The following is a 26,040-nucleotide window of genomic DNA, read 5'->3' as shown; positions in this document are numbered from 1 at the left end:
CAATGTGAAACATGTATTGTTCTCTGATGAGTCCGCCTTCACTGTTTTCCCCACATCCGGGAGAGTTACGGTGTGGAGAAGCCCCAAAGAAGCGTACCACCCAGACTGTTGCATGCCCAGAGTGAAGCATGGGGGTGGATCAGTGATGGTTTGGGCTGCCATATCATGGCATTCCCTTGGCCCCATACTTGTGCTAGATGGGCGCGTCACTGCCAAGGACTACCGAACCATTCTGGAGGAACATGTGCATCCAATGGTTCAAACACTGTATCCTGAAGGAGGTGCCGTGTATCAGGATGACAATGCACCAATACACACTGCAAGACTGGTGAAAGATTGGTTTGATGAACATGAAAGTGAAGTTGAACATCTCCCATGGCCTGCACAGTCACCAGATCTAAATATTATTGAGCCACTTTGGGGTGTTTTGGAGGAGCGAGTCAGGAAACATTTTCCTCCACCAGCATCACGTCGTGACCTGGCCACTATCCTGCAAGAAGAATGGCTTAAAATCCCTCTGACCACTGTGCAGGACTTGTATATGTCATTCCCAAGACGAATTGACGCTGTATTGGCCGCAAAAGGAGGCCCTACACCATACTAATAAATTATTGTGGTCTAAAACCAGGTGTTTCAGTTTCATTGTCCAATCCCTGTAGGTCTGGGCTTCAGTGTCACTACAAGATCAACACTACAGATAATATATACTGCACCTCAGTTTTAAAATATTAAGCACATTAAAACAAAACTGCCACAGTGACTATTGCTATCATTATCACCATCATCACAATCACCACCAACTTCAACATCATCACCAACCCCCTTCACACCCAGCTTTCTCTTTTTCTACACCCTAGGACAAAATGTGCCGTAATAATCCCCTCAAGCAAACTGCACTTGCAAACGTTAGACACATCACCGCCATCATCATCACCACTGTCATCATAATCATCTTCGCAACAGCTGACTAATGTAGCGATGCACAATAGTGCAAGAGTTTTCTCCCATTCAGCCATCTCACAATAGAAGCCCACCGTCCCTGCTGATTGTGCCATTCATTATTAATGATGGAAGCCTGATTACTTTCATCTGATGGTCCTTTGGATTGATCCAATGCATTGTGGCTGAGGTATTAGGTAAACACCCCCATACCCTTGCATTTTTAATGTTTCACCGCTTGAATGGAGGATGATGGCAATCCTGGCCACAGAGTTGTGGAGGGCTGGAAAAACCTTACAAGCCAAAGACATCAATGATGCTCCAAAGCAGATGGGGAGAAGGCCCAAACTGAAACTCGAAGATAACATCAGGCTTCTTGAATGAAAAGCACTCCATTGGTCTGATCAGGAAGGAAAGCAGTTAACCGGGGGCCTTATCTGATCCAAACTCTGCTCTGTTATCTTAAAGGAATTACAATGTGTTTATCCCACAACATGGCATAGTATTTTTGTAGTGTAATCTCCAACAGAACTGTCGGTGGTCGATGTTGCATTGTGGGTAATCCAGGCACCAGGTTCTGGAAAGGAAGTAGAATGTGTGGAATACGAAAGACAGTGTTTTGTTTTTCTTAGCTGAAGTACACTTTTAATGCGGCAGAGAGTAGAAAATATTTCTCAACTGGACATGTAAGGAAACTTGACAACATGCATCTTTCTATCAACATGGAGAAACACCATTTTTAGCACAGCCCTTAAATGCATGTATGAACACATGCACACATACGGCACATATAGATGCATATACCATGACATTTCCTTGGAGCTACTTTGTGATTCTATTGTTTGTGGAAGTAGTAGGGTCACAGTGGTTGAGAAAAAAGAAAGGGAGAAAGGGCCGAGAGGAGAGTGGCTGAGCAGTGGATGGTGCTGAAAAGCTGAGCATGCAGTGAACAGTGTACACCCAGCGATGAGCTGAGGAGATAAGAAGCGTTGTCATCTTAAACTGACCCAGTTATTCAGCTGTAAAAGCCGGCATATCCTTCCATCACACCCCCACCCCTTCTCCCTCTCTCACACACTCTCTATCCACACAGTTTATACGAGGGCTAGCATTAGACCTCAAACCCACAATCTACCAAAGACAGCCAACCGAGCAACCGCCACTCCAAATCAGGACCAGTGTAATAACACTCAGGGGAAACCTACAAGAATGATAATGGTGTGAATGGGGCATTCCCTCCTCCAACAAAACAAAGTGAGAAATTAAAAAACCTCAGCAGCAGTAGACAGATTGCTAAGTGTACATAGCTGTTGCTGCATATGTAATAGTTAATAGTAAATTGCTTACAGTAATGAGGCTGTTTACAGCACATTTCATGAGTCTGAAATATGCCAGCATCATGTCCGAGCAGTAGCATTCAGACGTGATGTCTATGTTTTCATTGCTGTATCCCTTTCTATATTTAAAGTGCAAAGCTAAATCTGTCAGACGTTTTCCGAGGTGCACTTCAGCAGGCATACTGGAAGGCTCGAAGTGTAAAAGAGGGCAGTGAGAAATCGTGTGTGCACTTCAGGTTTCAGATTCCACCACTGCAAGTGGGCAAGAGGTAGCAGTTCTCACATGAAGCCATCAGAACTGTTAACACATAATAACACTAACATGCATAAACACACGTGTGAGTCTGACACTCTCAAGTTTATTTTATTTTAATCTAAAGAATTTCAAGAGCTCAAAAAGGTTTGCCTGTGGAGGAAATATGAAGTGCCCTAAAACTGAACCAAAATTTCACACAAGACGTCCGCCTTCAACAGGGATCCTGTCTAATGGCATCCTCTGTTCCTTAAGTGCACCCTGTGACAGGAGAGAACAGAGTCTCACAGACAGGTGATGTGGGCTGACAATGTACGGAATAATCTCTTCACATTAAGGCCAACTACCCAGGTCAAGACAGCGGTGACTCAAAGCCTCCTGTCTTCTCCGCATTTTAGTTCAAAGTAATGAAGATGGAGTTTTATATTTCTCTCTGTTAAGTCAAGAGAGAGTTGAAATCACACCTTTCTGTGAACACACCTGGATACAGAGGATAGCAGTGGATACAGGTGGGGGATATAGATCAAATCTGCCATCTTGATATCACTAACTTAAGATCTTAATATTGTTGTACTATCATTAACAACATTTTATGGAGAAGTCCAACACTTACTTAATAGCAGTAAAAAAAAATTACATTTGTTAATGTTCAAGACCTCTAGCGGTTGTTGTAATTGCCATTAGGTCAAAAGAAGAAGTCAAGTGATGTTATAATAGAACCACAATCTTTGCATAGGGAAGAGGTCCGGTGTGAATGGTAGGGTCAACAAAACGTGGGACTCTGACACTGAAGACATCGTCCTGCTCATAAGGGAGTGAGATGTTTCATTCTGGAGGACAGTTAAACATAACAAATTTATTTTTTTAACTTGGAGGACTTGGAAGTCTAATATTTCTGTATATCAAGGGACACCTAAACTTGGTATACATTATAAAATTGCCCCACTTTATATAATAAAATAATTCTAGGGGAATTGTCTCCCCAGCTGTAGACACACGTCACTACCATTCCCATCACTAGTGAACTGCATCAAAAACACCCTTATTGGCAAGTTGGTGAGGTCAAAAGGCTACATCATACTTTTTGTTCTGTGTACTGTAAGAAAAGCACCTGACTTCCTGAGTAAACAACAATTCTTCTACAATATAGAGTGCATTACTTTTAGTACATATTATTAGTCATCGAACCAAGTCTCACAGGTTTAAAATCAATTCTACAAGCCTCAGGGACCCCCACTGTTCATATGTCATATCCAATAAAGCCTTGGCCCATAGTATATGGAAGCAAATTGGAAATTTTAATCTGAAGCTATTTTTGTTAAAATAAAAATCCTACCTGTGCAAAATATTAATAAAATCAAAAGCCTGGGGCTAATAAGGCCACCCAATTGTGAGCTAATTTGTATGCTATCATTACAGACGTTTTAACAGTTCAAATCAAAGGTAGGAAAACAAAATTGCAGGTAGTGAAGTTTGGTGAGGAAATCTAATCTAGAATGTTTTTGTTTTTGTTTCTGCCAAACACTGAAATAAAAACTTTCTAAGAATCCTAATGGGTTCCCCAAGATTACATGAGTGGGAATCCTCAGTGGGGAGTCAAGAATGCCGTCAGTACTGTGTGGCATCAGGATAAGCTTGTTCATTAATCCGGCCTGGCTCGCTGGGTTAGCCAGAAAGAGGAGCTCCAAAATGTCTGATTGATGCCTCAGCCAGAAAGGATTTCAGAGGTCCATAGCCAAAGAAAGAGGTTAGAGGTTAGAGGTCTGCTTTCCCTTGGCTTCAATCCCCAATCATATACATCTGTCTTTTATGGCAGGTTAAAAAGAGCTGCAGTCAGTTTGTATTTATTTATATTCAATACAGATTTTCTCTTAATAATTTACATGTCAGTGAAACAGAAAACAAATGGAACTCTATAGCATTCTCCCACTCATCAAATTGTCATGTTTGCACTGCAGATCAAACATCTGCATCCAATACTAGTGTTTGCTTTCATGACAAATACTCCTACATTATGAAATGTGTCTACCCCCAATGCAGATTTAGACACACAAAAAAAAGGAATCACACGTCACTGCACCTCCACATATGAAACCTCCATTAAACTTTGATGGCATACATCCATACATCAGCAGACACCGTGATCTCCCCTTTCTCTCGGCCTCAGATTGCAGGGGGCTCTAGATGACTACAGACGCCGTATGATCTGACATTCTGTCAGAAAAACACACTCTGTATTCCAGTTACACATTGCAAAACTTAGCCTGGACTACTGATTCCCACTGTGTTACTGACTGAACAGATGTACCACAGGCATACCAATTCATACTAGCGCATTCTTACCAGTTGGACAAGAATGACCAAACATGGACAGCTTGGTAAAGCCGATGGTGATTAATAATAAAAAGGAGCCACACTCATTTTTGTTTTCAGAATATGAACAAATGACTAACAGGATATATGTTTGTTATACTTAACCATCCTTTGCCCAAATTCCAATAAAATAATAAAATAAAATAAAAAAATACTAGAGAGATTTAAGAGTTTTGGTTCTGAGTCAACCTAGACTAAAGAAATCCATTCCCAGGCTATCAGAGTACAGAAAAGTCCACTTCAGACTGTCTGAGGCTGAGTCTGTTGATAGTTAGCCTCTGAATAGACTTTCCCATAACATGAATGCTAATTGCCATGCACTCTCCTAATTAAATGTGGCATCTAAATAGTCCCCATTTTTATAAATAAAATAGACAAGCAGAATACAATAATTTTGCATGTTTGACTGTCAACAGGGCCAATTATACCCAGACTTCAAATATAGAACTCATAAATTATGAGAGAAGCGAAGGACTAAAACACACAGGATACAAGCTGAAGCCTGAGTAAGTTATGCACTTGTATGTGTCTGAGTTGTTTTCATCATCCAAATCCACTGTAGACTCACAGTCTATTTTAGTTTACATCTAATGGGGCAGGGTGTAAGACCAAAAACATGAAGGAGAAATAATATGTAGTCTGAGATGAGTCTTACTGTCTATTCCTTTTCAGTAGATGCTTAACATGCTGTTCCACCTTTAAGAAAAAAAGGCAATAGAGTAGATGGAGGTCTGATTTGTCTGGTCAGAGTGGAGGAGGGAAAATACGCTTTAACTGATCCACAGTGCAACGCAGTCCAGTCTCTCTTTTCTCTATTCATATCTACTCCTGCCCGGCCCTCCCACAGCCAGCTCCTTTTGTGCTGCCGTTCAAGGTCATGCGATGACTGTCTCTGGGGTGTGGACCGGGAGAACAGTGGATCGGTAGAAGAAAACTAACCTGTCCTTCAAAAATTTTATCATTCATCTACATTTCTCACACTTTAATGTGCAGTTCCAACTCCTACCTATTGAGGTAAGGTATAGAATATTATTATTATTAGTAGTAGTAGTAGTAGTATTATAATCATCCATCCCTGGAAAAGTGCAAGTGTGAAATTGCCTTATTGCCTACAGTAGAAAAGCTAGCTGCCATAGACTGATTAGTGAAATTACAACTGCCATTACTGTTGCTGATACCATAACAAATTTTTTTGTTGTTGTAATGATTGTTGTAATATAAGGAGCCATGTTCCACTCTCCTTATATCCCTGCACTCCGGCAACTTCAGTAACATCATGTTGCTCTCTTCCTGCTCCTGTCAGCAACAACGACCACGGCAATTAACACCTAGAAAAAGACTTTCCTTTCCGAGGCATGAGGGATTGATTTACGCAAAGATGACTCTAAATTGTTTGGGATGGTGCGTTGATGGAATTAGGAAACAGTTCGCCAGACAGAGACTGCACAAAGCCAATCACGATTGTACTTCTGCATTTTTTTTATCTATAGCAAAGATGGTGTAAAATTTGAATCAGACATTGCAAAACTTGAAAAGCAATACTACTGGGACTATGCATGATTTGGATGTGTGAAAATACAAACATGGTGCGAAATGTAACACTTACAGACCACTGACTCCATTTAAAATTTAACTTTGGCAGTGGTAACAGGACAGGTGCAAACCGACAAGCCACAACAAGCAGACCTACATTTTATGTATGTGTATATGTATGATTTGCGATACCTCACCACACAGATGCACTCCCACTACAAAGCTGCAGTGATTAGACTTTGAGTCAGTTTTTTGTATGTTTGTTTTTTATGTCAAAATCATCTGGTTCCAGCTCCTTAAATGTGAATATCTTCTTGTTTCCTTACTCTTAACTGTACACTAAATATTAGGTTGTGGACTGGTGATGGATAAAAATTTGACATTTAAAGGATTGACCTTGGGCTTTGGTTAATTGGGATGGGCATTTTTCACTATTTTTGACATTTTCAGTATTAATCGATAATTAAAAAATAAAATAAACAGCATTTGTCACAATCAAAATAATCATATTATTTATGTACTTTAAAAAATGCAAGGAAATTACATAAAAAGGGTTAGGATATGCAGCCGAGGCCGTCTGCATAGCTACCGTTTGCTAAGTCTGGGAATTAACAGCTTGTATAATCACACCCAGTCTTACTGCTCAGAAAGCATACAGTGCATTATTTCATCTTACATAACTTCAAGAAATGAGTGTATATAAACTGACAGTCCTCCACAATGTTGTTTTATCTCCAAAAGAAATAGAATCTCATAACACAAAATACAACCACTGATGCTGCACCCCTGGAATTGGCTCCATTTAACCCTAGTGGCCTTTATGAGACAGATGCCCACACACTGTTGTACCTAGGCAATAGAAACAGTGATTGATGGGGGAGAGGGTGGGGAGGGGGTCAGTATGAAGGAAAGCCTCTCAGGTCTGACAGGATGACAGTTCCTAAAATGAGCATCTGTCAGTGGGAGATGAAGAGTAGGCCTGTGGGGATCTGTTATAGACGGACAGGACAACCTGTCTAAAAAATATTTTCTAAAAGTTTCTCTGTGGCGTCATTCATTCATGAAAAGAATATTTCTTTTGCCACTTGTGCTCTATGAAAGATGTGTCACTGCTGAATGAAACCATCCTAACAGAGAAGGATTTCTGATGTACATTACGCTCTAGATACTGGAATGGCAGGTCACCCTTCCTCTATAGCATCCTGTGTCCAATGACAGGCCTCCCAAGACACCAACAGTGTGACTATGACCTTGAATGTTCGCAGAGGATTCCAAAAGGACAAAGAAAACAGGACAGGAGATGAAAAGATGGAGGTGATGATGACGAAATGGAGGGATGAGAGAATATTAGAGATAGCCCCCCCCCCATGGGACATGAGGAACATTAAGAGGTGGCAGAAAATGGCTTGTGGCTGAGACAGAATGAGAGCAAGACAGAGAGAGAGAGAGAAGCTGAAGAGAAAGAGGAGTGGAGGGATGAAGAATATTAGAGCATGTCCTCAAGGCACAGCAAGTGCTTAAATGCCACAGCGTGTGCGTGTCTGTGCACGTGCCATCCCCTCTTTGTGCGTGAGCGCATGCATATAATGTGTGTGTGTGCGTGTGTGTGTGTGTGTGTGTGTGTGTGTGTGTGTGTGTGTGTGTGTGCATGCGTTCAACCCTTGTGTGTGTGCCATGAGGCAAAAGGGAGGACCCCTACTGGGATTATGCCAGCGCAGAGAAGATGAGAGGATGCATGTGACCAGCCTGCAAAAAGACGCTGACAGTGTTATATATAAATTCTTCAACTCAACCATCATATCCATTCTCCGACATCCACCACATGAGCTTATAAATAGTTATTTTTTTAAAACTTCAATATATCTACAGAATATCAAATAGGACTTTACAGAAAGTTGCCATAATGTACAGTACATTATGCATATGTACGGTAGCTTGAGGGCTACACTATTTTTAGTAAATTGTGGCTGTACATCTGTTGCAGCAATGCTAACTCAGTGGTAAGTTAACCATGTATTAAAGATTGAATGTGGGAGTTCAGTGGAAGCTCTCTGTGATATAACACCCACAAACTGAACTCTGGGCAAAGTGTGGCTTTTTTGCCACAGGCTATCACAAGTCCAAAAACTTGTTCCCATGGCTCAGAGTATCTAGAGTGTCAGTATGTTTACCACCGAGCCACAGCCTCATGAATAGAGAAGGGACATGACAAGGACAGCATCCATTACCCATGCCCAGTTTTTGGTTATTATTGCTGAAGGAAAAGTAAAATTCTATGAGAACAAAAAAGTCCCTATGTTGACTGTCGCAGCAGGAAAACATTGAAAGAAGTGTTTTATCAAGGCCTCCCATAAATAAAATAAAAGATATGCAGCAGCAGTCAATACAAAATAAAAAATATTATGATCATGACTTTTTATGAAACATAAAGCATAATAGTGAGTGAATTTCAAAAGAAATAACTGACAAAGAAGACGACCTGATTGTTAATCGTTTTATACAATGTCATCTGAATATAGATTTCTTGCATTTATTTTATTTGAATTCCAGCATGCAAGTCATGTAAAGTCCCATTAATCTAACCTTCGAAAATACCAATCCACGTGAAGAGAGGTTGTTAGGTGCCATTTTTCCAACACAGGTATTCCCAGCCCTTGTCGTGGACAGTAAATGTGCTTTTGCGTTACTGTCAGGGCTTTTAAAATGAGCCAGCTTGATCTGCCTTACTCAGAAAATGTCAAAATCATTACCTACAGAACACCACTGCATGATCATTTTCCAGGTGAGCAAACTGTAATTTCCTTTCATACAGGTTTTGCCTTTTCATTTAACAATTTTAAGTATCCACCACTGTGTTCTAGGGCTGAATAATTAATTGCATTTGCAATATTATCGCGATGTGATAAAACAATGTGAAAAAACACAGCAAAGGCTGCGATTACACTCTGGTCACATGACACGCAAGAGTAAAGCAGTCTGCAGACGAAGCATCAACTTCGCATGTTACGCTGTACCTTGACTTGTTGTTGTACAACGGCCTTAAGCTTGACAGAAGCTGACACAACAGAAACTTTAGTGTCACACAGGGAATGAAATTAGCACCCGCCACCCGCAGGTAACTTGGTGGTGGTGAGTGAAACTGTCGAGCTATCTGTCGCTTTGACGGACAGGAAAAATGCACAACAGAAAGACACGTGTAGTAAGGTTAAGTGTATTGTGGTGATCGGCGCCTGCGTCACACACACACGGCTGGTGGCAGTCAGCTCTTGAAATATGTGTGAAACGGCTTTTCAAACCAAACAAACAAGTCCGAAAGAGGCCCAGTCTCTCCCGAGTTACAGCCTGGTTACTGCCAGTGTGCTGCTTACTAGCATCGCAGGCTGCAGGGGTGGGGGACTCCGGTGTTGTCGAAGAAGTGCTAAGCTTGTCTGTTAAACATGTGAGGCGTCACTTGGTTTTATTTTCGTTGGCCAACTTTTGAATTGAACCTCACACTGAGTATTTTTTGTTTGCTTACTGGGATATAGAAAAATGGACTCCAAGGAGATTTGAACTGAGATAGGGACTCATTAATTGGTGGTTGAACTGTGGGTTTTGAGAGCTTACTGTATAATACACTGTGGTGAACTTAATTTTTCTTGTGGTCTGTAGGTAGGTCGACCTGATGATATGATATCATATTATGACTTGAGTCAAATTATCTTTCTCATATTATTAAAATTTGATACTTCTTCTCCACCATTGCTCATATTCATGCAATTAATGCATCACCTAATTTCATCATAACACAGGCCTGACTCACAAGAAAGAACAGCGGATGTTTAATCTATCTAATATTGTGTTGGTCATATTATACACCGATTTACTGCTTCTCCATTTTGAATAATACAGAAGGTAAAGAGCTTAAAAATGTATTACATATTAAATCGCGATCACAATATTGGTAAAAAAAAAAATCGCAATTAGATTATTTTCCAAAATCGTTCAGCCCTACTTTGTTCCCTATGCTCTAATTTTCCAGTAGTGTTGCTATTTTCTGAGTAAAGTAAACTTGCCAGATTAGTTCATACATGAATTTGCATATTATTTTTGCAGCACTTCCCATTCTAGTGGAAGAGTGTTATGAATATGAATCTTTTTGAATAGTGTAAGTATTTCTGAGTCAAAACAATTACAGCATTACCCTTGATTGCTAGTTTTGTGACTGGTCTCTCTGCAGACATTATATCAACAGGGTGTCTGACAACTTGCTAAATCTAGCACAGTGTTGCCAAGTTATCAACGGTAGTTACCATGACTATGTCTCATTTGGTGCCCAATCTGACTCATTACAACACAATCAGACAGTTGAATGGGCTACAAGCAGACTTAGACCAGACTTATGAATAGGTGAAAAATGCCAATACTTTTGGGTGGGTAAACAACCCATTTGGAACACTGTCTGACCGATCAACTGGCCCAGCAGTCCTGGAGCATCAACAATCCATTCTGTTGGACCTTGGAAAGATAACTGTTCTTAATTTAATAGAATGTTACAAAAAAAAAAAAAGAACTTTGAAACAAGAACATGAAAAAAACATGTCAACATTACATTAAAATATGTGTGTGTAATATGCTTAAGCTAATTGCTAGTAAAATATAGCCTTATGCATCACCACTGAATAAGGCCCCCACTTCTGTTAGTTCATGCACCCCTGCTGGATTGAATTCTGTGAAAATCTCCTGTATTCTTCCCCTCCCTGCTCCCCATTGGGTTTCAATGAAAAGAAAATACTTGATCTCTGACAAGATCTCTCCTCAAACTTCTGCCATGCAGGGAATCCTTTCAGCCTGACAACATGACACTGTGAGTTTGGCTGTTCCTCTCACGTGTTTGTTCACAAACTAACTCGTGAATGAAACATAAATCTGCAGGGAAATTTTCCTGGCTTTGTCAGGAGAAGCCAAGGAGTACTGTGACTTCTCACCACTTCCTATTGCTCCAATTGATTCATGCCTTCAGAGCTGTTTTATTCAAAAGCAGACAGAGTGGCTGCATAAATGTAGTTTTAATAGTAGATGCATTGTTTGATGGACAGTACAAGAAAGGAAATTGGGTGGTCTAAACAAATGCATCATCTATGTTAGTCATAATCATTATCAGAGTAAATATAATGATTAATACACATATATTTCTGCTCAATCTTTCAATTTACTGTGTTGTGTAAACACCTTTCTCAAATGTATTTTGTTCCTTGATTTTTAATCTCACAGTGTTTAGGAATGTAATTGTGCCATGTATCACCCAATAGCCAGCTTGACATTTACACAACTGGTACAATCATCAGACCAATGAAAAATGACCACTCTATCTACAGGAGGAGAGAGGAAAGTTCGCCTTGTGAATACTAAAAGGTCTGTCTTTAAGTGGCTTATTCTCCATCTTGTCTGCAGGTCATAATGTATTCAGGTCACTACACTGTTGTCCATGCATTGGTTACTGCCATACAATTCCATTATATGCCTTTAATCATAGCATAAATCATCCCTGCCATAGTTAATAATATCAAAACTTTATCACACCAACGACATTTCTATTACAATGCATGCAAAGCAATTACTTTGTCTGATGCATATTGCAGAATTCAGCCAAACCTTTCATGCTTTTCCCAGAAAAATGTCATTTTGCATTTGGCTGCCAGAGGAACAGCCAGGCCCTGCCAAACATGGAATAAAGAAACATCAGCTTCCCTCGCAATAAGGCAAATGGATGGACTACTATCTGAATGATAAAACAATATAGCTGCACCACATCCTATTTTCTCTTTCCAGCCACCCTTCTATATCATCCACCCCTCGAGGCGCATAGGTTTCATCTTGGAGGAGACGCAGCGGTGACATGATCTTTATCTAATTAAATCAAAGTTACATTTAATTTCCTGAAGGTTAATGAGAAGTTTATCATCCCAAAGGCCACTTTCGCTCACTAACAATCTAGTGGGTCCTGATAAGGTAGAAAGCTCGCTGGCAGCAAGGTGAAAGATGAGCCTAGGATCCGCAGAGAAGGAAAAGCTATGTTAGTATGTGTTTGTTGGAAGGCTATGTGTAAAGTGGAGAGCAGCAGCTTCTCAGTGTATCCCTCCTCAGTTTGCTCTCGGACACATTAGATCAAGCCCAACATACAGCTGTCCAGCTCAGTCAATAAGGTGGGTGGATGCCTGGAACCTGCCATGAATGACCTTAACACATCTTTAATACCTTCACCTATCAGCAGGACGGAGGAAGGTGCCACACCAAACACTATGACTTTCACTAAACAAGCCCAAGTCTCTCATATATTATTAAAAACAAAGCCAAAATATTTTATATTCAATTTCAGTACAACTTACAGTACCGGGCCCTCAGTATGCTTTTGTAGTTTTGAGATATGACATGGGAGAGGAACAGAAGGGTAATATGCTAATGGTTTCTGTTCCCTTGCCTTTTGGGGTATATATTATTAATACCATTTTAGTCATACAGTTCTTCATTCATTGGATAATTAATAGTCTCCCTAGCAAAAAGATAGCTAATCCAACACCAACAGAGACAGAAAGTAAGGGATTTTACTCTCTCAGTTAAGAAAGTCCATTTGAAATAAAACTGTAAATGTTGAACGTACAGAAGAGCTTTTGCATTTGTTTCAATAATCGCAAGTAAACAAACATATAACTTGGCAAATTATTATTATTATTCAATTAATTATTTCATCCATAAACACAATGCAGAAGAGGTCAATTCAACACACCTTTCATGTGGTTTCTAACAGAGCCCTGACCCATATTAAGAAGATATTGAGCTCCACTTCAGTGTCCATCAGTTCCATCTCTCACCTTTCCGCTGATGATAGTCTGCTTGGTTGATTTATTGTTGACTAGCACTGACACCCGTATCAATATTAAATATCCAAGACACTTGTCAGTGAAAAGTTCAGCTACCTGCTGCTTGGAAGGCCGTCGGTTCCCCTTAGAGTGAGGATTTTATAGATTTAATATCAGTCATAAGCCTTTTACAGTCCACCTCTCCATTCTGATGCATGATGGAAAAGTGACACATAAAGCACCTGCATATATATATATATACATTCCTGACTCCAAATGGGGTTTGGGGTAGAGCTGTTTTTCATGCATCTGGTTGAATCCTCGTTCATCCTTGACAAACTCTATGCAGTTTAAAAACACAAAGCCTCATGATTCTGTCACTCTAAATCATTTTAAGATCCCAATATCACTGTGACAACAGTTGGTTGTTTTATAACAGAAGTATACATATACAAAGATGTAGAGTGAAACAAACTGATAATAGGTGAGAAAATACATTACATTGCTGTCTAGTTTATGCCCCTGTTAATTGGTTCAGTTTCATGTAGACATCTGTTTTTGATGATATACTCCAAAGAGTTACTTTTCAGAAGAGGGCTGGACCAGGACTGCAATCAACAGGGTTTTATGTATAAGAGTTGCGTGTTTAGGGGTTACTTCTAATCCTGAAGTCTCGGCTTACCCAACTTACCCAACAAGTCCAAAATACATTGTTGGTCCATGCTCCCCAGAATAACACATATTAGCGACATATGAACAGGACAACAACTTGAACGTAAACAGTATATTTAAGCTTTTGCTGAAATGACTGATGCTGTCATTTTCATTTGAGGGACTCAAATTAACAAAAAACATATTTCTCATGCAGATAGTTTTGGTTTACTTTGAACTTGACACAATCTGTCTCCTCACCTCCAGTACAAAACCAAAACTACTGTAATTTACAGTCTGGGTGGGACTGGTCCTTCATCAGCTCATCAAAAAAGTGGATACAACGAATGGAAGCTGCCAGGGATGGTGAGAGAAACAAAAACAGACAGAGGGCACAAAGCTCTTTCCTGTGAATAAGAGACATGATGTTGCCACGGTGATGTGCCACTTGTGGGAATAATTGTGAATGCAATATGCCATAGAGACACATTGAGCTGCAGCAAAGTAATAAAAAGGGGCTCATGAAACCAAGTCGCCATTCAGTCTTCAGAGGCTAGGATGGTCTCGCCTTTAGCCCCTCTGTCAGAGGGAATTTTATGTTTTCATTACTTTATGTAATGGTCCTTCTCCATTGTGGAGCTCTCCTCTGGTTTACAGTCAATCTATCAATGGGGTTATTTCAAAAGACACTAAAGTAAAGGGAAGAAACAGATAATGTCATTTTGAATTAAAAAAAAATAGATATCTTGCAGAGCAGAAATAATGTATTAGTTAGAAAGTAGGGAGGGGTGTCTTCACTCATGCATGTGAGCAGGTTCACAAGCTAAATGTCTGACAGATCTAAGCGTGTCGCATTATCAGCTTGGTTGTACCGTTTACCAGTCAAGGTATTTTTTAATTCATTAGTACCGATTTACAGCAACCTGAAGGATAGTTTGTCCCTACCTTCACTTTGACTTTGCCTGACCCCAACTGTAAGTGCAGCCATGTGCATGTATCATAATAATGACAATGAACACACAAGCAAGCACTCATATAGTCTACATACCATACACATTACTCATGCAAGCACAGGCTTTTGTGCATGCGGTCAAATACAGCTGTGTCCTTGGGTGCAGGATGTACTGATAAGAAAGTAAGAGAGGAGAGGAGAGGAGGAAGTGAGCAAAGTCATGCTGCTTCTGGTCCTTCTTTGATGCACTGAGGCTTTGAAGTCAATACTGATGCAATTTAGGGCCGGAGGCAGAGACAGACCTACAAACCATTTAATTAGCACCTTGCCATGACTCCCAATATGAGACAGCCTCAGTTACAAAGCCAAAATATGTCAAATAAAAACATTTGGCATCTAGACAGTAAAAGCACTTAAACCAAATCAAGTATATTGAAATAGAAAACGAAGTTTCAAATGCATTTCAGCCTCTAAAAAGTGTATGCTAAAATCTATACCTGTATCAATCCTAATAGGAATTTTCCTCTTGCTTTTATTTCTTCTCATTTCTTTTCCCTCCATATCTTGCTTTCACCTGTCAACTCATACAATAATCTTTCTGCATCCCTTCCTTGCTGTGCCTCTTTCATCACCTGCGATCGTTCCCTAATGAGCTCATGGAAACTATGAGCAGTGAGCGGCGGGCTGGTGGAGGTGATGTGTTTTAGGGACACTATTTGGCCATCCCATCCCAGGAAACAGAATCCCAGTGGGGTAAACGGATCTGAAACCTGGCTTAGCAGATGGTCCCTATACGGCGCGGACTCCTCTGATAAGCAATTAGAAGCGCAAACATGACACGAGTGACAACAGCATATTCAGAACGAACCTGAGACCATATCTAGGACTAGGTCTGATACTGTCACTGGAGTCATAGGACGGTCAAAAAAGATTGAAATATGAAGCATATAATACAGCAACACACAGAAAGCTGGCACTCTATCACCTTCTAAGGCTCTGCACAGCACAGTAGGGAGGTGTTTCCCAACAAAATAAAACCCTGACAGTGACCGTGACAGTTAAGTTTGCTGCCTCTTAGGTCAGTTATAGGAGGAGTAGAACCATATCATCTATCTTCCACCATTGATGTTGCTGCAATGATAACCTGTCCACCCTATAAAGCAGAGGTAGGGATGCATTCAGCCCCATCTCCAAAGATCCTTTCACTCCCACACTATCTCTCTGTGTGTGACTCAGACCTGCTGATGTATAGATGGTGAAACAGATCGAGAAGAGGAGGCAGTTCCTGCTTCACAAAGCAATTGACATGCAGCATATAAAGCCTGCACCAACAAAATGTTTAATATTAATAATTTGATACTTCATCAGTCCCCTCTGGGAAATTCTCTTAATGCACTGCAGGGAGTTCGGAGCACAGAGATAGTTGCAGAGCAGCACCTATGGAGCTAGGAGGTACTCAATTTACAATCATTCAGTAGCAGATAGGGATTTATCTTTTGCTTCTACTAGAAACCCACAACTGAAACCACAATTAAGGCTTCCCTTTTTGCCAACAAAAATCATTTGAAGGAAGAAACCAGGTCTTTGGGGATATGTCAAAAATGCTCCTTTAGACTTCAAGTATGAATTATATGCAAACCAGTATACGAATTTATAAAAGTATAAACTACATATTCTTTGCTAATCTTGGTAATGTCCTCAGTCCCTAATCCTTTTTCTGGAAAGCTTTAAGAAATGTGCCTGGCAGTGACAGCGGTGTTAGATGCGGTTGGATCAATGTGATGCTGCAGGTTCTGATCCATTAGGTGTGCGTCATCCCATCGGCACTGAGTCACTCAACACTCCTCCCCGAGACCATACCAGACAGCCATGACAAAGATGAGACAGGGAGAGCGCAGTCTTGGAGGTGACAGGGGGCTCCAAATGACAAACATTAGAACGTCTGCATCTTCTGTGACTGCCTACTTGGGCCTCTATCTGTCTGCACGCAATTTTCTACCTGTCCGTTTGTCTATTTGCCTGTCGACTGTTTGCTCTGTGACAGTGTGCCTCTATCTGTCTGTGAATCTGTCTGTCTGTCTGTAGTGTGCAGTCTAATGCGCTTGTGACTGTAAATGTAATCTAATTTCTGACTACCCTGTCACTCCTCAGCCTGAGGTTTCAATGGAGCATAAATAATCACTTTGTAAAAAGTAAACAGAATATAATTACTGCTGTCACTTGCTGAGAGTCAAGGAAGGCTATATTTTTATTAATTATCTAATAGTGTTAGTGTTGGGTGGTAACGTGTTCTTTCAACTCCGTAAACACGTTAATGTAATATTACAGTTACTTTTCCCAGTAAGTAGTAGTGTAATGGAATACTATTTCCAAAACGGTAATATTATTACAGTTAGTAATCCAAGTTACGCTACATTACTGCGTTACTGAACGCACCATCCTTGATGTGAATGCACAACTGCACGGTAGGTCATCAGCTGTTAGCCAAAAAGCTAAAGGAATAATGGAGAAGGAGGGAGAGATGCGTTCTTTCAACGGCTATAAGTAGCTACTGCCATTATTTTGTCATAGTCTAAGATGCAAAGAAGACTGTCGTCCGTTATAAACTTTGTGCGACCAGCAAAAAGCTTTTAACCGCAAACAATTATACATTTAATTTATTGAAGCTGTTTTAGTGTATTTTATGCAGTTGTGATAACACTAACACACTAACGCCCAGGGACTACAGACGAACATTAGCCAAGCTGGCTAAACTGGCAAATTTAAAGAAATGTTTATCAATGTGCACTGTCTCTGTAAACTTAAACTCTATAAATAAAAAATAAAAAAAGCATCTGCTGAAGCAACACAGCAATGTGAAATGTAATATAGTAACGTAACGAGTAATGTAACTAGTTACTTTTATCATCAAGTAATAAGTAAAGTAATACTTTTATAATGAGTAATAGGTAACTAGTAACTTGTCTGAGTAACTTGCCCAACACTGCTTATGACACTCTCCAAGGTCAACACCACCAGGGCTGTTCCCACAGGCAATAACTAATAATGAAACGAAACAAATAATGAAATACAGTAATTGGATTTTTTTACATCATTCATTTCAGTTACAGGGGGGATGAGTTGATTTGTGAATATTTTTAGAATGAATGTGCTAAGTATTTTCTCTATGCCCAGACTAAAGGAAACAAATGAGCATGTACTGTCGCCACAGTGTCTCAGACACATTGCCTTGTAAGTCACAGGTGACTTTGATCTAATAAGGAGAAGGCCGGGTAGCCAGCTAAATGAAACATTACTCCTGTGTCTGCTCCCTTGACCTTTTTGGGAGGGAGTTTGAGGGAGGGTGGGACAGACGGACAAAGGGCATGGGGGCTGCAGCAAGAGAAGACGGCTGTAGGTCATTGGCTCTTTAGCAATTTGAGGCCCAGATGGCAAATGGATAGGTTAATAGATGAGGTAGAGAAAAGAACATACAATGATGAGTCATCCTGCAGAATGAGTTATGACAAGCCTTAAGGGGGGCTGCAGGGGAAATCATTCTTGAGGACAAAATGTGACCAACCATTTCAGTTGTAAAACTCTTCCTAGTGTGTTGCAAATTTAAAAGCAGTGTAATGCTGATCAATTGGAACAAAGGAAGAAATTCAACATAAATCTACACAATGGTTTGAATGGTGTTATCCAGAAGTTGATACCTTGTACTTTTTGCCCTGATGCATATTGCAGATTCAATATTTCTTCTTTTTATCTTACAGTAAGGGTAGTCCACCTGTAACTCGGGTTGTTTCACAATTTTATTCATTTAGCTGACGCTTTTATCCAATGTGACTTACAATTGCTATACATGTCAGAGCAACTAGATGTCAGAGCAACCCCTAGTTGCTCTGGAGCAACTAGGGGTTAAGTGTCTTGCTCAGGGACACATTGGTGGATGGGTCACAGTGGGGGATTGAACCCAGATCTCTCACACCAAAGGCATAGTCTTATCCAATGCGCCATCACACACTCTGAACTCTTCTACTCTTACTTAACAGAATTTGAAATGGAATGTTTTCTGTATATATACTACAGTAGGTTGTGCCTGTATTAATAAATGCATGCTCAAATGTGCAGCACTATGTCTGCTTGATAAGTGTGAAAGCAGTGTGTGAATTTCCACCAGCTGAAAGATGCAGCGTGATAGCAGAGCTCCCTGTTGCTCTTCCTTTCTCTTATGACATCTTGCTTTCTCTCTCACCACCCCACCCCCCTTACACTGCTGACTTACAGTGCATGACTTATGTTTCTTATGTGGCGGCAGACCAGAAAAACCAAGCCAGCAGGGCTGCCTTCACACAGCTGACCTGTGGCCATGGTATGAGAATACATTCTGAACCACATCTAAATGCAGCGACATGTAGCACTAAATCAAAGACTGAAACCAATAAAAACATATGAGCAAACATTTATCCAGGGTTGGGGAGTAACGGATTACATGTCACGGCGTTACGTAATCAGGATACAAAATTTTTTTAATTGTATTTCCTTACAGTAAAGACAAAATAGACGTGTTCAGATTATAGGTAGCCTACATTTTGTAAAATCGGGGATTACTCATAGGAATTACTTTTAGCAGAAAGTTTCCATGAAACAGAAAACATAGCCGGATTATCCAATAGGCATTCTGGGCACGGGCCCAGGGGCCTATGCGCACTTGGGGCCCAAGCAAGGAGAAGAAAAGCTTTTTTTAATTTTTATTTTTTTTTACATTTTAGATATTGACATCATGTATAACCAATAAAAAGCACTTTGATATTTTTTTTATCTAAATGGAATTATATTATTGGTCAACTGTAAGTGTGGAAAACACGTAAGAACCCGTCCTTAACGTTGCTCATTTAATAACCCAGCACTGGAGCGGACTGTGGGAAAAGTTGTAGTAGTTAAAATGAGTGAGAGAAGATTGTAGTAAACAGAGACAAAACAGAGAAGAACAGTAGAGGGAGGCATCTTCACTGAGACATGTGCCATCTATTCAAAAGGAGCAAGGTTGAGAATCAGGGTGAAGAAGTTGTAGAAGATTAAAGATGATGAGCAAGCTAAGCAGGGACCGGAGGAGGCTCGTGTTAGCAGCGCACCGTAACATCAAGTCCGGGCTAGCAGCGCAGCCATATGGTCTGTGAGCGCAGCACAAACTAAAGCTAGCTGTAGCAACAGCAGCGCATGGTGGATTTATCAGCTGTCTGACCAGGTGTTGCGCGGGGCAATCAACGAAGATGCTCGCGCCGATAGTGGAAATATCCAGCCTCAGCCTGTGATATGGTTTGGGCGGTATGGTGGGGAAAAGTTTACCGAGAGTGGATCACCCATTCACCATCCACAGGTAATATTTTTTGCTTTACCTGTAGGTCTATGCTTTATTCAACTAAGAAAACATATTTGTTTTTTTCTGACTGGAATCACGGCGACCATGTGCGTGAGAAAAGCACAGAGCCCTGTTATTAGCCTACATATTAGCATCGCTCCTGCGCTCATTTATCACTGGGAGCGGGACTGTGAAACTAAACTAGTGCAACAGCTAGAGGCAGAGAAACAGGAGGAGCTGAAGCGGGTTGTGGCTGTAAGTTTTAAGTGAAAGAGGGCTGCCTTTACGTGGCGATGGTGAAGTAGCATATTTACTGGATGTGTTTTTATGTGTGAATAATTTTAGAATCTGATTCATAGAACTGGATTAGAGGTGAGGCTTGAGGTTTGTGCTTGCATAATGTGATTTACAGTAAACGGGAATGTATTGATCTTGTGGTCCAGGAAAGCTTTGTTTCAGTCATGTGGTGTAAGGTTAAATCCTGTCGCCCCCTGCTGGCCGTTCAATAGAATGCAGGTTTAAGGGACTTCTGCGTACACATCAGATCACTGACCGGAAGCTTCCCGCTTGACTGTAACATTAACCATGACCCAGGAGAAACCCCAAAGAGGGCAATGAAAAATCAGAATTACAAATCAGAATCAGAAATACTTTATTGATCCCTGAGGGGAAATTCTTAAACAGGGGTCTCTCAGGAAAATCAGGTGGGTTGGTATGGTCGTGAATGTTGTCAGGCTTATTTGTGACAAGAGGAGAAGTGACGAGGGTCATTTTTTATTATTTAAGTCATGTACTGCATGTGACAAATGACCAACTCCCGTCGTTGGTTCTGAATGCTCTGCTCGACTCTTGTCTGCTGATTCCTTTTTGTGGTGGATGATCGGTGACAGGGACACACACACACACTACAGGAGCTGACAGCAGCTGTGTCACCAAACCACGTTTTGTCAAGAAAACACACGTGAAATGTGAAACGTGAAATGAGCGATCCTGCACACGAAATAGCTGTTGTTTGTTATTATAAAGATAACAGTTATAAAGACAAAGAATCTGGGTGAAGGATGGATTAGCACACGCAGGTAACAGGGATTGTTTGAGCTACAGAGAGCTGGAGGGGAGTTAAAAGGTGCAGCTCCCGACACCCAGTTAACTCGTGACTGTGAGGTTATAACTCACGGCCCAAAAAGGAGAACAACAAACGCACGTGTGCACATTTTCAGCTGAGGACTGCAGCTTACTTTGGCTAGCCTTCAACTCAACAATCAATCATGATTTCAGTTAATTGCTAAAGTAGACAGAACACCTTTTTGTACAGCTGCCGTCATGCTGTTGCCGAGGCGACATAAGTTTCGTTTTACGGTGGACAGACTGTGACACAGAGAGAGTTGTTGTTTTCTTTAGCGTGAAATAATGACATTAGAGGTGCTCCGATCAGGATTTTTTGGGCTGATCACCGATTGCTGAAAGCAGTATCGGCCGATACCGATCACTGGGTCTATTTGGATCCTTTTATTTATCATGTAGCATTATACAGTATACTGTATATTTATTTAATTGGTCCTAAAAACAATGTATTAAGTGTTAAAGTTAATAGATGATAAAGTATCATGAAATGACAACTGTTTATTTTATTTCCAGGAAACATGGGCAACAAATCCCGCTCAATCTGTGTTAGTGACTTAAACCATAGCAGCCTTTGCCTGGTTACTGTGAACAGCTTAACAAATATAGCTTTACTGTGGAATAAACTACAAAAACAGAACAAACAGCATCTTTATAAATTTACTACAACCATAAAAACTGCTACAAAACAGGCTGTAGCCAAAATATTTAGGAGATAAAGGAGCACAGGCATCGTGAGTCGATGATAAACTCTGAAGTAGCTGCTTTTTGTTCTGGAAAGCTCAGGCAGGTTCTGTGGGTTTTAGGGGGAAGAGAGAGGAGTGGAGAGAGGAGCAGAGAGAGGGAGAAGGGCTACAGAGAGGAGTCAAAACTGCCTTCAATGAGATTTGAAAATAAGGAAAATTTAAATAAATAAAAATAGGCTACAATGTAAATTCCATATTATACAGTCAATTGTTAATATTATATAGGCTACTATATTCATTATAATTTCATATGGTTTGCCATCAGTAGGCTATAGGCCTTATATCATTTCAGTGGATTGTTTTCATTTTTAATCCTTGTGCAGGAAGCACAGCCTACATATCTACATGCTGCCACCGACTTTACCAGAGGAGAGAATAGCAAACACTTTAAATACGGCCAGAAGGTTTTTATTTGATTTCATAAAGGTTAAAAATACGGGAGATTTACGGGGAAACATTAAATTGGTGGATACCGGGTGAGAAGGAAAAATACGGGAGATTTACAGGGAAAACGGGAGGGTTGACATGAGAGGAGTAGAGAGAGGAGTGGGGTAATGTGAGGCTACATCCACGCTGCTACGTTTTAAAAACAGTTTCAGCGTTTTAGCTGCATTATCAGAGTTCATCTCTGTCTATATTAGAACGACTGAAAACACACATCTAGTGGCCGTTCAGGTAGCTACACTGCGCATGAGCGTGCCAGTGTAAACATGAAGCAGATGGTCTATTCCGCAGTAGCAGACGATTTAGCAAAAGAAGAAACACACCAGGCTTTTTTCTTTTTTTTTGCATTGACCGACAACGAAGTGGAACTGTTACTGAAAGTAACACGGGAGTACGAGAGACTGCAGCGGAAAAACAGACTGGGAGTTGTCGCAAAGTAAATACAGCGACATGCACAGTAGGCTAGGCTAACTGTTAAGTGTTATTTACACAGTACTTATATTTTAATAAAAATACCAAAACTAAAACTCCTTAAAGCATCGTGTTTATGCTTTGCATGACTGACAAGACCGACTCACAAAGCCAAATGTGAGTGTGTGTTATCGTTTTATAAAGTCCTCTGTTTTGTCCATCGGGTCAGCAGCGTTTTCAAACAAACATCTTCTGATTCACTGTTTTAATCTGGACAGGAGGCGGACACGTAGCAAAAGGTCTCCGTATTTGTAACGAAAACAGAGAGAGAGATGCAGTCAGCTGATTGAGTAGCACCACTCTTTGCATCAGGAAACTCACACTGAAGGATCAGTCTCTCTCTCTCTCTGCCTGATGCGCTGTGTCTGTTAAACTCCGGTTGCGGGTGGCGTGTGTGTGAGATGAGCACAGACAGCGACAGTTTGACATGATCGCTCCTGCATGTTGCTCCACTTGTCTGAATTCTGCTCAAATCTAATTGTAAATGATTATGTGGGCGCATTAATCCCTTCTTGTCTGAGAAGGACTTTGGTGCTAGCTAGCTTTAAAAACCGCTCACACAGCGTAGTGAAACATTTTAGCTGCCGTTGAAAATTTGTCTGGCGAGTATTGCATCATCTGATCGGCTTTTCTTATCGGCCTTTTTAGCGACCATCAATCAAACTAGTTAAAGCCATTATCGGCCGATAATGATCGGTGACCGATCGATCGGTTTGCAAACAGCTCCATTATAATCCTGTCGTGTTCACAGCGTAAGCACGATGTGCGACAGTAATAAATGTCCGTGCGAAACACTGTGCTGTATAGTTACATGGTTTAAACGAAGCATCGATAAATCGTTTCAGCCCTAGACGTGTCGCAGACATTGATTGGCATTTACAGTCACCAATAGCGGCGAATGTGTGTTGACGCCTCCGCCCCATCATGCAGACTCTGTGCGGACTGGTTCTAGCTCCCAGTGAGTGAACAAGGCAGCTGGACCAGGACTGAGCACAGCCTCCAAGACCGACAGAGGCCAGTTTGACCAGTACGAATGTGGTTTTCTTGCAACGTTTGGCTCTTGGTTGAGTAAGTTTATAGGACCGCTAGCAGCACGGCTAACCAACCGAAGTAACCAGCCACAGATACAGGCAGATAGGCTACAGTTAGCAGTTTAGCAAAAAGTAAAGATGTCATAGAAGCTCTATGTAAATCATCTCAGTAAGTTACTGGATTCCCTGTTGGTTGTTGAGGCTGTGTTCTGGTCATGCTGTGTTCATTGGGAGGCTGCTGAGCGAGGTTTCGTTGCCCGCTTGCCCGGCTACAGTTCCCAATCAGGCACCACAGCCCGTGTAACTTAAACACCTTTATAACATTACAGTCTGTGGTAAACACTAACTAACCCCCCATGCAAGTTTCTAATATTTCTCCATCAAATATGATCCAGTTTCACCAGAATCAGTGAAGAAAGTTGTGTTTTTGTACAGTAATCATCCCTGGAAACACTATGCTTCAGCAGCTTCATATTGTTTTCATTGGTTGCTAAATGAATACAAGTGCAGAATGAGTAATCAAAATTGTAACATGGTTTTCCTTATATCAAACTTAAATATCATCAAGAATACCTACAAACAATGTTTTTGTTATTGATGGCTCGATACTGCCATAGTGGTGACATAGTGCAAAGCACATCATATAAAAACATTCAAATATGGATTTTGGGAATAGGAGATTTTGTTATTCTATATTTCTCTAAAAATACACTGAGCAGAAAACACATCATTGATACTTCTCTTGTCTTCATTTGGCATTAGTATTAGCATTATTGGCATTAGTTACTTTTGGTAATCCAAAAGTAACTAAAGGTAATCAGATTACATGACTTTTATTTTGTGGTACTTGGATCACATTACTGATTACATTTTTAAGAAAATAATTAGTAATTGTACCGGATTACATTTTTAAAGTAACCCTCCCAACCCTGCATTTATCATCACGTAACTCATACTTGTCACACACTCACAATTGTTTATCTATAATATCTACAAAAACTTCTAAAACAATAGCATATACTTCCACTACTCAGCTGTAGGAATATTAAACGTGTACTTGTGCCTTGCTGTCTTAACACAAAGTGTTTTTCTACTTTGCTCTAACCGTTAGAATTAAGCTCAAAACACCTTTTATAACATGAGAGTCAACAGTCATGCTGCAAGACTGTACTTGCAGTGGTGCTTTGGACTAAATGCCAACTTCAGCGTGCCACCATGCCCGTAACAACAATACTAATATGCTCATGTTTAGCAGATATTATGTTTACCATATTCACCATTTCAATTTAGCATGCTAACATTTACTAGTTAGCACTTAACACAAAGTACAGCCGAGGCTGATGACAATGTCATTAGTCTTGTAGGTATTTGGTCATAAACCAAAGTTTTGAAAAAATGGAACATTTTGACCTGTTGTTGGCGCTACAGGAGAAGTCAGGGGATCACCAAAGTTATTACAAGTCTTCCTGTGGAATGTCTGAATGTCTGTGGTGAATTTCATTGTAATTCCTCCAATACTTCTTAAGGCATTTTAGTGAAAACCAAATATGTCAACCTTATAATGGCGCAAGACAAAAAGTCAAAGTTATTAGGATTCATCTTCTGGGGACCATGGATGTCTGGATAAAATGTCATATCAATCCATCCAATAGCTGTTGTGTTATTTCAGTCAAAACCTAAGTGGTGGGCTGACCAGCTGACCTACAGATCAGCATTGCTATCCTTACAGCCTGCTAGCGTGACTAAAATCCATACACTGACTAAATCATTGCCAAGAAATATTTATATGGAGGGCCACACCCATCACTCACTCACTGGAACTAACGTATCTTGTCATCCTGATTGAATACTTTAATTTCATATTTTGAAAGAAATAATTTATGCTCTCTACAAAACACTTCACTAATGCCTTAGCAAGTGTAGTTGCTGTGGATTGATGTACTGCTACATGTATAGCCATGAGTATAAGAGACTGTGGCTGGCACCACACCCATTTCTCTCCTTC

General features: G+C 40.5%; 1 protein-coding gene and 1 long non-coding RNA gene across 5 annotated transcripts in view; one reads left to right on the top strand and one right to left on the bottom strand.

The window, feature by feature from the left end:
* Positions 1–26,040, bottom strand: part of kcnma1a (potassium large conductance calcium-activated channel, subfamily M, alpha member 1a) — a 151,594-nt gene that overhangs the window by 84,751 nt on the left and 40,803 nt on the right. The window lies entirely within an intron of this gene.
* Positions 19,777–26,040, top strand: part of LOC123984028 — a 29,342-nt gene continuing 23,078 nt past the window's right edge. For both annotated transcript variants that reach the window (XR_006828353.1, XR_006828352.1), the window contains exon 1: positions 19,777–20,239. This is a non-coding gene — a long non-coding RNA (uncharacterized LOC123984028). The remainder of the gene's footprint in view (positions 20,240–26,040) is intronic.

The sequence above is a fragment of the Micropterus dolomieu genome, linkage group LG15 (genome assembly GCF_021292245.1).
Source record: "Micropterus dolomieu isolate WLL.071019.BEF.003 ecotype Adirondacks linkage group LG15, ASM2129224v1, whole genome shotgun sequence".
Classification (NCBI taxonomy): Eukaryota; Metazoa; Chordata; class Actinopteri; order Centrarchiformes; family Centrarchidae; genus Micropterus; species Micropterus dolomieu.
This window is presented reverse-complemented; position numbering and strand designations above follow the sequence as displayed.